Source organism: Sparus aurata, chromosome 4 (genome assembly GCF_900880675.1).
Source record: "Sparus aurata chromosome 4, fSpaAur1.1, whole genome shotgun sequence".
Lineage (NCBI taxonomy): Eukaryota > Metazoa > Chordata > Actinopteri > Spariformes > Sparidae > Sparus > Sparus aurata.
This window is the reverse complement of record NC_044190.1, coordinates 32,537,838-32,551,332: the sequence shown is the minus strand read 5'-3', so window position 1 is coordinate 32,551,332 and position 13,495 is coordinate 32,537,838. Positions and strand designations below refer to the sequence as shown.

Below are 13,495 nucleotides of genomic sequence, written 5' to 3'. Positions count from 1 at the left end.
CACTCAGAGGTGGTGGAAACAAGCTGTAACACCAACGCGGACCTTTTATGTCTGTTTGGTGAACCTGTTACACATCATGCTGCTGATACAAAGCTACATTAGCATTAATATTGAGCGACATTTATGATCCTTTTAGCTCTATTTTGGGTCTCCACCAACACCTGAGGGATATATCTGAGCTACTAAAGGACGCATTCATCAGCTAGTTGCTAAATTTGCATGTCTGCTGTTTATTACTGAGGTTTTTTGAATGAACACAGCTGACTAGTGTGGCCACAAAGGATCCTGTGTGAGTGACCAAAACAGTGAAGTTGTACCAGAAAACCCCCCCCCCCCCCAAAAAAGTAAAGTATAGCTGAGGAATTGAGTCTGATTGGCACTTTTCACAGAACACAGTTGTCTGATCCTGTGTGATCATAAAAGTATTGATTATTTCTGCTTTGAAACATACTTTGACTTCAGATTAAATGCGAAGGTGAACAAACAAAAGGAAAATAATTAAAATAAAAACATTAAAAGCAGTACCAAAGCTAAAATTGTCAGTGTAGCATGTTAGTATGCCAACAACGGCGAACACTAAAAACAAAGTACAGCTGCAGCTGATGGATATCAAAATGTATCCTGAGGGGGACGTAAATGTCAAACAAGAGAGCAAACTGTCTCTTTATTCTTGTGATTTTGCCAACATCCTGAAAAAAGTACAGACACCAACGTCAGTAAACACAGCGAGGCCTGTTCCTGTCACAGAACAGAACTCACCGCTCCTTATTGCCTGACAGCGCTGGATGTCTCCCCCCACCTCCGAGCTCCAACATAGGTGGTGACGTTTAGAGAGTAAACACTGGAGAGCACATGGCGTCTCTGGTTGAGAGCTTGCGTCACTGCAACAACTCCCAGAAGACCTCGTTCAAATATTTATGGGAGCTAATAAATCCGACAACAGTACAAGACAACTGGGGGTCAGTTAGTGGCCCCTGGTTGTCAGCTGAGACAATTCCCTGCTGGGGAATACCGTTTCAAAAAACTTTGGACCAGCCGGGACATACTGCAGCAGAATCAACAGATTTACAACACTGTCTCCTCGCTACCTACTGGCTGCAAAGACTGGACCAGTTGGCTGACAGACTTACCGACTGGCACCAGGAAAATTAGCAGCTTGCTGATTGAAGGACATGTTGAGAGGTTGGCAGATTGTAGTTACTGGTCATTCATCTTGCATAATAACTGGGTATAACTGGCATTTTTGTAGGTAAGTGGACGGTCATCTGTCTCACCTTTAAAATGGCAAAACAGATTCCTGTAGTTTTACTGTAAAACCTTTTCCCCTCATTTTTCGCATCTGTGCCTCGCTGTCACACCCGTCTCCGTCCTTCCATGGGGTCTCAACCAGTGAAACAATACATCTGTGTCACTCGTCACTTCGCTACCAGCCTGCTTTGGGTCCCTGCTGCTCCACTGAAGCTAGCTGAGTCACTGGGGGCCGAAACACGCGTTCCTGATCCTGTAACATCCCCCACCCTCTTCGTCTGGTCCTTTTCATGCCTGCTGAGACTGCAACAACAAGCATGGCAGCCCTGCATGTGTCACACACCCCAGGTCTCCATGTTCCCGGGGCATATCCTTATATAACTCCAGAGGTCTTTTAAATTTTAATGAAAAGAGAGGGGTGCTGTACGGGAGGGTTTCCTGGCACTCTGAGAAATTGGGAAACTTCTTTTTTGGCTTGTTAACTCCCTCGCAGATTACTTCGGTGAACACAAACATTGTTGTGCACATTGTCGAGAAAAGAGGTTATACGTAGTAACACCAGATCATAATATTGATTGAGTATTAAAGGACACATCAGTTGTTATTGCCTTGCTATTTTTTGTGTCTAAATTTTTCTTTTAAAATATCTTTATCTCTGATCAATATCAAATGAGACCTATTATACTTTCTTTATACATGCTAAAGATCTTGAAAATTAAAAAGCCGAAAGTCTGCATCAACCAGAGCTCCTCTCTCTCCAACGCTGCTCCTTAAACGCCTCATCAGTAGTCACCCCCCCCCCCCCCTTTAATTCTGTGACTTTGTGACATCACACTATGTCACCATGTCACGTTTTGTGTGCTTAATTTATGCCTATATTCACATTACAAGTAAAGCTAGCTAGAACCCAAAAACATGACCAGTCACATTGTGTACCAGGCTCAGGCATGTGTGAGCTGACCAATCAGAGGAGGGTATTGGCGAGGAGGGGCTTTAAAGAGACAGGAGCTTAAACAGAGTGTCTCAGACAGAGGATGAATACAGTTCTTGAGCAATAAAGACTGTGAATCTATTCTAGTAAACCAAAATAAAATGATGAATCTGAGACTGAGCATAATACGTCTCCTTTAAAACAGGAGCACCAGGTGTGGTTGATGATTAGTAAACTTTAATCCCTTTTGGTTATTTTATGCCTCAGTGTTTTCGTATTTGAACATTTCTCTCTGGTGCCCCCCACCCCCAGCGAAATAGCATACGTTAAAGCAAAAACAACAAGTTGGTGAGCTTAGTCATAAATGGGCTTAAGTCAATATGAAGAGGCCCCTCCAGCAGTCTGGGAAACTTAAAGTATCTGGAGAATCCAAAATACAGGATGAGTCATGGATGTGCTGTCTCAAATCTTCAGTACAGCACCTCAGAAATACAAGATGGATGTTCCAAACCCCGGAGGCAGATCTGCTGAGGCTTAGCAAGGGCAGGAAGGGCAAGTAAACGACATAATGACACACTTGTCCTGTTTTCTCTTACATATTTTTGTTGCTATTCCGCCATGTCAACATTACATGCATTTTAGTCAAATTAATCAGGCAGTGTCCCAATTCACTCTGAAGAACAATGAAGCATGGATCTGAGGGAACAGTATTAAATATTAATAAGCATTAAATCATATTTGACAGCAAGTACTCCACCAAAGAAAGTGATCTTATTAGAGGCAACTATTACAGGACTTATAGGATTAGAGCTCTGTTCAACTGGAGCTGTTGCAGTACAGGCGACCCGCTACGCTCAGTGCCACAGGACCCATCTGCTCATCTAGGAGAGGGTCTGCCGCTCCTTGTATCTATGAAGGGTGAATCTGGTGCCATATTGCTTAAAGCAACAGATTCATTAACCTTTCAAACCTCCCTCGAGGCTCCCCATTAATACCTGCATCTGTTGAGAGGGAGAAAAGGATGTGACAGACACGTTGGACGATACACTCGGCCAGGTCACGGCAAGTTCACTGAATGGGGAGCAGCATGAATGCTAACCATTTGGCTAGCTTTGTATAAACGTCTGGGCTTTGTGCTCGACAAGAAGCTCCCAATAAGTCATCTCTGCAAAGTGACTTGTCTCTCATTTAGTCTTTGGCACAGGCTGAGGCACTTATGGAGATAATCAGCGGCCGGGCAGGACCCTGTGATGAGAGCGCGATCACAGAGCTCGACATGAGGCTAGATTAGGCCGCCGTCCAATCCATTAACAGTATCATGAGTACATCTAAGTCCAAAGTGAAAGAGAACTGTAATTTGCATTATTCCGTGCAGCTGCAATCAAGTTTTAAACTTCGGTGTCTCAGTTTTTTGCCAGGTTTAAAGGTGACCTTGTTAGACTGCAACTACTGCTTCTGACACATATTCCAAAAAAGAGAAACAACAACAAGCCTAATCATTTTCGGAGGGTAAATAACATCCGTCCTTGTCTGACACTAACATTTAAGTTGATTTTTTTTTTTTTTCACGTTCTGACCCTAAAAACAACACAGCCCCTTGGGTGCAGATTGCTATTCAGGGAGATTTATGGAGCCATTATGTTGGGCAGAAAAGACCTCAGTAGGTGACTGACAATCAGAGACTCCATGCTGTGTCTGCCATTATAACTCTCACTTATAGCAGTCTGCTTTGCTGAGCGAGCAGTGCATGATTGGTTTAAAGTCAAGCAGGGGGATGGTGGGGGGAGGGTATGCCATGTTGCCTCAAAAACCAATAGCTGGCTATTCACTGACTGTGAAATGAGTGTTAATTTATCGCCAGGAAAAAGCTGTAAAAACCAATTATCTGAAGTATAATTTTAATAACATTAACTTGTTAAATACCCCCTGTCCAATAACTTACACCAGAGTAAGAGCTTTTAACTAAATCTGGATTCACTGGTACATAAAATATTAAACACAGAGATAAAAATGTAATCAAATACTCGTAACATACTTCACATGATCACTTTTCTAATTACTCAAAAGCGCTAGTTAATATCTCACCACAGTACTTTTGTTACCGAGCACAGCTCCCTCTTGGAAGTCTTTTAACAACTCTGAAGCCCCACACCAACCAGATATCCTCTATATTCAACATTTATTGGAATGAACAACCAGACATTGCAGTTCAACATGCAGCCACTGAGGTGTTCATTTTGAGGGAGTCTCTGTTCTGATCATCACCAGCTGGCAAGTCCAACTCAAACTGAGGGTACATATCGTTTTTAAGCAAGCTAAGATGAGACCTGTAACCCAAATGTGGAGTTACATGGAGTCACATTCCTTCTCTTTTGGTCGATGCCAATTGTCTAATTGTCTCCTTACACCTTTAGCCAACGAACACATCCTGGACGAATCTCTCCACTCAACACAAAGAGAACCAATACCAAGCTACGATCCCCCACTTGTGAATCTGCATTTAACACTGTAATGTAGTAAACTATGGTCAGGAGGCCACATAGAGCTGCTTATATGTTGTCAACAGAATCTATAAAAACTTTCAGTGATATTTGTACCAGGTGCGACAACCAGCATCTTCAACTTCGGAATAAAAAGGGGCAGCAAAATCCAAACGTACTTTTTCTGATCACATTCAGAGCGTTAGCCGACAAAGGTTGAACAATCTGCCCATAGTGCTGGTGGTGAGCCTCTCTTGTTAGCTTGTTTCCTGCACAATATTGCACGTTTGCAGCCCCATGCGTTCACAGCTTTGATTAAAAGATGCACCGAGAGTGCACATCCTCTGCCAGATTCATACAGATCCAGCATCTACATGTACGATCAAACTGCAAAGGATGCAACGTAATTAGCATGTGTGCCAAACATGCTACACGGTACATATTAATGCATCTTCTCATTTGATATACTGGCAAACTTTACTGCTTTGATAAAATACAGTCCATTTGATAAATAACTCATAAATTGATGATTGAGAACAAGAACACGTGCCCTTACTCCATGAACCAACTTTAAAGCTTCTGAATCCTTTTGAGTGGATTTCTCCAGCAGGGTCGGAGGGAAAAGTACTGTTATTTTCATACTATGAGGTACAACACTATGATGCCTTCTGTAAATATGCGCCCCGTACTTCCTCTCACCCAGCCCACCTGGGGACGGGACGGGGGGGAAGTAGAGAGAAAGGTTTCAGCTGAGCAGACTGCTCCCAGCGCCAAGAAAGCAGACTCCTAAATAAATCACGACCGGGTTAAAAATAAACTGTGAAGTCGTGGGTACGTCTACACAGGCACAAAAGTGGCTCACTGCTTTCTTAAGACTGTACAGCAGCTCGTAGGTAATACGTACATCAAAGACAAATCTGCATGATGTGATCTCACAGAGGCCTTTGAGTTGTTTTAAATATGGACGACCTCGTCATAACTCACAACAAGCTCAACACAGGTCTTCACATCCAGATATTGTTATTACTTCTCAAAGAAAATTCATATAGAGTAGGAAATTGAATGTAAACTTTTCAAAGACTGATTTTATAAATGTCAAGTTAAGGAATAAGTTGGACATGCTTTCACTTATTCCTCACACACAAATACAAAGCAGAAACCCCAGAGAGAAAAATGTTCTTATATCGTCTCTCCAATATCATTTCTGCCCTGCAGGTAACATGATTTTTTGTTGGCTCTGAAACCAACCGAGGCCTCCGTGTCAGAACTCAACAGAAGAGACTTTAACCCGGGATAAAAAAAAAAAAAAAAAAACCTTTACGCACGCTCCAACTTTTTGCTCCGTAATATGGGACAGCTGCACACTGACGATTCAAGATTGTGACGCCTGAAGGCAACCGTCCTCTGAAAGAGACAAAATTGTGCAAGTGCTGCGAAAAACACAGAAGCGACTTCTAATCAAGAGCCATTGATTTAACTCATCACCTCCACTTCCTCCATGCAAATTTGTTTGTCTTAATGATAGCAGGCAGCTGATAATGTCTATGTTGCAACAGCAATCTGGCACTTTTTCAATCCTTTACGAAAACTGTGTAAAAAAAAAAAAAGACGTAGAGAAGTATAAATATGTATACTTGTATGTTTATGCATGTTTTTCCTGTTTATCTTCTTTTTTCTAAGATGGAAATCAGCAGCTCAGAAACGACGTGACAGATTTCAGACCGGCTGTGTACTCAGATCTGAATACATCCATAAAAACCTTTTATTTTGTTAAAATGACCGACTTGTGAATGTGATTTTGAATGTTTTCTAGATTTAGTGTCCTGTCAAATATGGTTAAAATCTTAAGAAAGTAAGAAAGAGAAAGAATTTCCCATCTTACAACCATGGGCATCATCTCCTGGACACATCATCATCCGTCACTCTCAGTTTACTTCATGGTTCTACGAAAGTCTCTGAGAATTGAAACAGACATCGTTTACTGAATCTCTGATTTACATGTGTGATCCCAGAGTGAAAATAACAGGATACTGACTTTTCCGGCATGTATTATTAATTATTCATAGAATCCTCTTTTCATCGATGGCTGGCTGTAACGCATCCTGCTGCGGTTTGTCCCTGATGCATTCGACTACACAACGATGACGACTTTCAAAGAACTTAATAAGAGAAAAACGCTGTAGAGCAAGTTAGTTTTTCACTCAAGGGACATCAGACTTACTATGAATCTAAAGGCAGTTCAGGACATGAAGCAGGCATTTCCCATGACCCCAGAATGACTCACTCACTGATGGTTCAAACTGCCATCGGCTAAAAAATAAATATGGATCAAAGACTCTATCAGAGCAAACACACACAGAGTGCTAACTAAACTAGAAAGCACTCAGTGATGGCATGATCTGCTGCACATCACTCCAAATGTTTGATTTTTAGTTGTAGATAATGCTATTGAAGATATCGATCAGTACATTAACACGCACAAAAATAACAATGTTCATTAAGATTTAATAGGGATTTTATAGGGATCACAGGAAAATAACTTTCAAGGTGTGATTGGATCCAGAAAGATGCATCGCCTCTTGGATAATAACGGGATTATGTTGAATTTAAAGTGCATGATGGAAATATTGCTTAAACACTGAAGCATTCGTTGCTAGCCATTATTGGACAGAATCTGGAGGAATAATGAGTTAATCGAGGTATGTTTGGATATCAATCTTAATGAGAGTGAGATAACCTGGTTGAGTTGTGACACAGCAATAATTAAATCCGCTCATAATTAAGTTGTAATCAGTTATTTATCTGGACATTAAAAGGGCACTATGTGATTTTAGAGAAGAAATTCAAACTTCAAACTGAATGAACAAGCTGTATAAACAAAGTAAAACAGTATGAAACTTTGCTGTCCTTTAAGATCAGTTTGTTATTCGGTTGATTCAGTCATGAAAACAAAGAGAGTTTGTGTGTTTAGTTTGTGCAGGCATAAAAAAATCATTCGTTGCATCTATTCCATCTTATTTCTTTTCCCCCCAAAACTACGTAGCGCTCCTTTATATAAGCCCTAATTGGCTTTGCATGACACTAAGCTCCCAGACAAGCCTGTGCTTATTGTCTGATTACTTGCACCATTTCCATGATCCCATCGCGCCAATGTCTCTGATTCAAAGGAATTCATTGAAAAGCAGCGACGAACATCCCCTCGTGTTATCATTTTTAAGTTATTACGGGGACTTGTCTCTCGGCGACAACGATCCCAACATGCTGCACACAGGCAGCGCTGAAACGAGGAGCCCAGAGCGCGGTGTGACACCACTTTAAGTGAGATCCGAAAGCTCGAATAGGCTCTGAGGAATATTCAAACCCCCTTTTACATTTGTGCACACACTGCTCAGCTTTGCCGCGTGGGAAAGAGCAATTATCATTTCAAACGAGTGAGTGAAGCAGAACTGGCAGAGGAGATAAGTGCTCAAAGGAGAGTTGGGGTCACCTTATTCCCTCTGATACGGAGTTGCCCTTGCCTCAAATTATTCAAGCCTGACGGGGGAACAGTGGGAGATCGCTTCATGAAAAACTTACAACGTGTCAATAATGAGCTGTGTGTGTCAGTCAGAGCGCAGTGTGATAGGAGGCATCATTTCCCGGAGTCGCACTTGATCGCAGGCCTGTTACAGAAACTATGGTGACCTTTTCATAAGCCACTTAGACGGAAATCACTTTACTGTGTTTAAAAGACGACTGCTATTAGAACACAAACTCACTGGAAAATAACAGATTAGTCTAATCTCCCTTTTGTTTATTATGTGCTTCTGGGTTGGGAAAGCTCTCCACACTTTTAACCTGATGACCCATTTAGACTAATGAATGCGCTGACCAATCAGGAAATCCTCGTCATTACAGCCCAACATTTTGCTTCCAGTCAGGGAAAAAAAAAACAGAGGAATCTAAATCTCCACTTCAGCTCAGGGCTCTGCAGCCTGACAGACTGCAATTTTAATGATTGTCCAAAGACGTCAGCAGTGAGAGGAAAAAAAAAAAAGGGGTATTTCAGTTATTTCCCTGCCGCTCTGGTCTCCTTGTTACTATCCAGCTGAGATGTACAGCGAACACTTGTTGCTTTCAAATCTGCAAAGATGTCCACATCACAGGACAACTTCTCATTCATCTGCTGGGTCGATGATGATGTCAGCCACGTCTGTGGACAAACTCTGTGGCGTGACAAAGGAGAGTGGAAGATTTACAGTCATATAATCGCACAATAGAGGTCTTTGTGAGGTCTGGACCATGCTGTGTTAGCATCACAGTTCATCTGCTAATTACGCCATCAAATCCAGAGACTTGGCCATCCATAGTGGGCTATTCATCTCATGACTTAAACATCGAGTCGGGGGGGGCACGATTAATCCCTGTAGTTAAACCGATGTGAGGACTCATTTCTTTACTCGATTTGACAGGCAGGGAAATAGGATTTAAAAGCGTATCAGATGACGATATTCTGTTTCTGGCCCCTGCTTCACCTCGTCAAACCTGAGAGTTCAACACTTCAGAGTGATCAGGTACCGACGGCGATGATGTTAACGACGGGCCACGACCGCAGGACTGTTCACATTACTTATCCCGAGTGGAAACACGACACAGTTTGAGTCGTCTGTGTGGTTCGCCGCCTCGAGGCTGTTGGCTGTTTACGCTCAGCAAACATGTCGACTTCAAAAAGGAACAGCCGAAGCACTTCTGCTTTGTTTACCGTCAGGGGCTCCGTCTTTTGTCTTCGCGAGCGGTCGACGCCAATAACGGAAGTAATAAGTCAACAGTGTCGTCCCTCCTGGCAACAATACCGCTGATAATAGCAGATACATGGACAGATAAGAAATGGTATCATAATGAATTTATAACGGTCAATGGTGCAAGAGACGCTGGGAAAATATTAGAAAGCCTGCTGTTGCTATGATTCATTGATTTCCAATGAAAACTGTCATAAAAAATAGGACAATTTGTCCTTTAAGAGCGAGAGGAAAATTATTTGGGTGGGCAGATAGGCTGAATCAGTACAGTTTCACTGTAAAAATAATGGCCCTATCCAGTGCTATTAACATATTCTTTGGACCCTTCTTTGGAATTAAAAGAAAACTGCAGCACTCCCTTTTCCCCAGAAGTCACACTACTTAAGCATGGAACAGTAAATTGGTACAACTCATTAGAACTCTGTACCCTAATTTAAACATGAATATGTTAATGCAACAATAATTTAGCCCCTAATGCCACATTTAAGGTTAAATTGAATATTGCTAAATGTATGGCAAACTAAATAAGATCAGTTCTAGGTGCTGAATCGTAGGCAACTGGACATGTTTCAGTTTCTTGAGGACGTTTCACCTCTCGTCCAAGAGGCTCCTTCAGTTCCAACTGACTGGAGGAGAGTGGGCTGGATTTTAAACTGTGTGGGAGTGTCATCACAGAGTCGTTACGGACGCGTGCGAGCTTTGAGTTTCAGAGTCGTTAGGGCCACTTGTGGGTCGTTGGTCAAATCAGCCTTCATGTGGTTTTCTTTGTAAGTAAATTCATGCAGTTGGTGCACATTTTTACATGAACACTGCAACACCTCCATCCATCCATCAGACAACAATCCTCCTTGCGTTTGCCACAATAAAAGTATTATTTATCAAAGATGACGGGATCGTTTCCATTTTTCCAGCGTTGCAACTAACAACACCACACAACACAAGGTAATGTGAGTTTATTCATTCTTTGTGTTTACCGGTAATGGAGACATGATATTCACCCCCGTCATGAGAGATTTCGTGCCCCGGTAGCAAACAGAGAAGCACAGTGAAAGTGAGGTTTACACTGAACCAACCAAAACACCAGTGGTGTCATAATTCTATCGACATTACATCATGAAATCCTATTTATTTCATATTGATAGATTAAAAGCAGCAGTATGTAGTTTCAAAGAAGAAATTCAAAATCAGAATTTTAATATTTACATTAATGAGGTAATGGTACAAACTCAGAAATAACAGTAAACTGAGTTAACAAGCTGTTCTCAGAGGAAAATAAGGTCCCTAGAACACTGTGTGGAGCTAGAAAGGTGGCAGGGTCCGCCACATATAAACAAAGTCAAACAGTGTGAAACTGTGTTGTCTTTTAAAGTCAGTTTGTTTATCAAGTGTATTCAGTAATAGAAGAAAGAGTTTGTTTTTTTTAGTTTGTTTAGGCTTAAAAAAAAAGTTATTTCTCTTCTGATTAAAATGGCCTCCACAAAACTACATACTGCACCTTTAAATCAAAAAGCTTGTTGATTGCCAGTTTAAGGCTGAAATTAAATACAAATCCAGGGTGACAGAATAGAACAGACTTCTCTCTTTGCTCCAATCAGCCAAAAGGGAAATTAAAACACCCTCCTCCTTTTCTGACACCCTCCCTAATAAATTTCATACAGTCTCTAATATAATTAGTTTTCTCTACTGAAGCATGCCGATATCAATACATGCCTGTAGCTTCATACTGCATCACGTAAAAAGACTTCCAACATGTGGAAAATCAGAGTGGTAACTGGATGTACTGAAGTAGTTTGTTCAAAGATTTAAGAGAGAAGTTAAAAACTGCAGCTTTACCTTCAGTAAATTGCTTTCTTATCTCTTCTAAGAAACACGTTTTCTGTAATTACACGAGCCTGATAACTTCAACCCCTCCCGCTGCATGTGAGAATAAAAAAGTTATTTGTTTTTAAAAGCAAAAATAAGATGATTCTATTTCGTAACTTCCACGAATCTAAAAAAACCATCTCGGGGCAAAATAAAAACACAATAACTGTATCCATATCACTCCGACTGAAATATAAGATACGGTTATCATTTGGGCTCACGAGGAAAAACATTCCAGGAACACAGAAAAGTCTGTTTTTCATTACAAAGTCACGATTTTATCTTTTTTGTCTACATTTCTTTCAAAACAAGGGAAGAAAAATGGGGAAGACATTAATTTCTCTCTGGAGAGGAGCGTGTTACATAATGTGTTTCCAATCCAAAGACAGCCACCTCAGTTCTGGCCTCGTCCACGTCGATGCAGAGGACGCGTTTCACTTTAACCCTTGTCAGATGGAAACAATGCAGCGATTTAAACCTGCTTTTTATAATAAACATGACTGGTTGAACATGTTCCAGCCAACCACAGTTAAACGTGGGTTTATTATCTTTATCAACAATAATAGGACAACTATAGATTTACTACAGATTATGTCTAATCCTCTCACTCATTACATTAAAGGATAAGTTCACTAAAAAATGAAAAGTCAGTCGTTATCTACTCGTGTCGATGGAAAGTCGGGTGAAGTTTCACAGTGCACAAAATATTTCTGGCACTTCACATCAAAACAGTCTTTCAGTATTCTCCTAAACAACTGAAGTAGATTTAAAATAAAAAAATACAAATACAGCTCTTCCATACTTATACAAGTCTCTGGAAGCCCCGAGATCCCAAATTATTGGAAAGGACAAGCTTATGCACCCAACTGAGACGGGGTGTTTGTGCTAACGCTTTTAGCCTCGCAGCTACAGTGAAGATATTGGCTTTAAAAAGGGTGGAAATAAAAATCTTTACAAATCAGTTTGGGATCTTGGAGCTTTGGGAGACTTGGATTACACCAGACGAGCTGTATGGAGCCATTTATATGTTTTATCAGCTGTTGTTTTTTTTTTTTTTTACATTTTAAAATAAGTTCCCATCTCCTGATGTTCAGGAGAACGCTCCAACGCTTTTTTTTTTTGCTGTGAAGCTCCAGAAATGTTTCTTGGATGACAAAACTTTCATCCCACTTTCCACCCACATGGGGGATGAGTAGATGACCGGAATTCATTTTTGGGTGAACGCATCCTTTAACCATTCATAAAGCTGACCAAATATAGACATGTTAAATAGCTACATGACATGTTTAATCTCCAGTGTAAACACAGCGGAAAACCACATTTAACGGACAGCGTTAAGCAAACACACAGCGCGTCGATACGGACTGGTGTGATTCTGGGGCTGAGCTGCAATATGTACGAACTTGCAGCTACAAACTCGTGTCCTGTGTGAACAGTGATGACAGCTGACTGATAAGAATGTGTCACAACACGTGTTTTTACTTTTAAAACAGACCTGTCTGTCACAGAGATGACAAGCAGAGTGGGCAGAGAGCATGCAACAGGATAAGGAAGAATGTCAGATTAGGGAAATGATTCAGGATTTGTCTGCGTGGCCCCTTGAGGGACATCACCTGCACTCTGAGCCCTCCTTTGGCCCAACATCGAAAAACCCTTCAGGGCCTCACCAGCCTTCTCTACTGGACCTGCAGGTCAAACTGAATGTGAATGGCCTTAAAACACAGCTATGCGTAGACACAGCAGAGACAGTCTGGAATAGGGGCTGCAGGCAGGTTTTAGTGGATGCAAATGTGAACCGTTAAACCTTTTTCGCCCATGTGCAAAGGCGACGTGTGACTTTTCACAGCTCAGGTTGCGATAATGCTACAAGAATTCCTGCAGATTCCTCAAACTGGGGCTCCTTTCTCTGCCAAATGTTTTCGCTGGAGAGAAAAACCCGACAGAAAACAACACACTGCTCACTGCTCTCTGACAACTAACCCTTCATGAACTCATCTGCACTAACTCAACTCAGCTGACGCACAGGCAGCGTGGCTGGCTTCATGCCTGCCCCCATCCTGGGTGCAATCTGGCTTCAGCCCAGTGAAACGACTGTTTTCCCACATCGCAGCCCAGTATGGGAAGCTGCACAGGGACGCACGAATACACCAGTTCCCATCAGCTTATACTGAGCACTTCCAGTCGCACTTGCACTC

The 13,495-nt window shown here is 41.6% G+C and overlaps 1 protein-coding gene across 4 annotated transcripts in view; it reads right to left on the bottom strand.

Annotated features, from left to right (window-relative positions):
• LOC115580432 (semaphorin-4B-like) overlaps positions 1-13,495 on the bottom strand; it is a 65,066-nt gene that overhangs the window by 38,241 nt on the left and 13,330 nt on the right. The window lies entirely within an intron of this gene.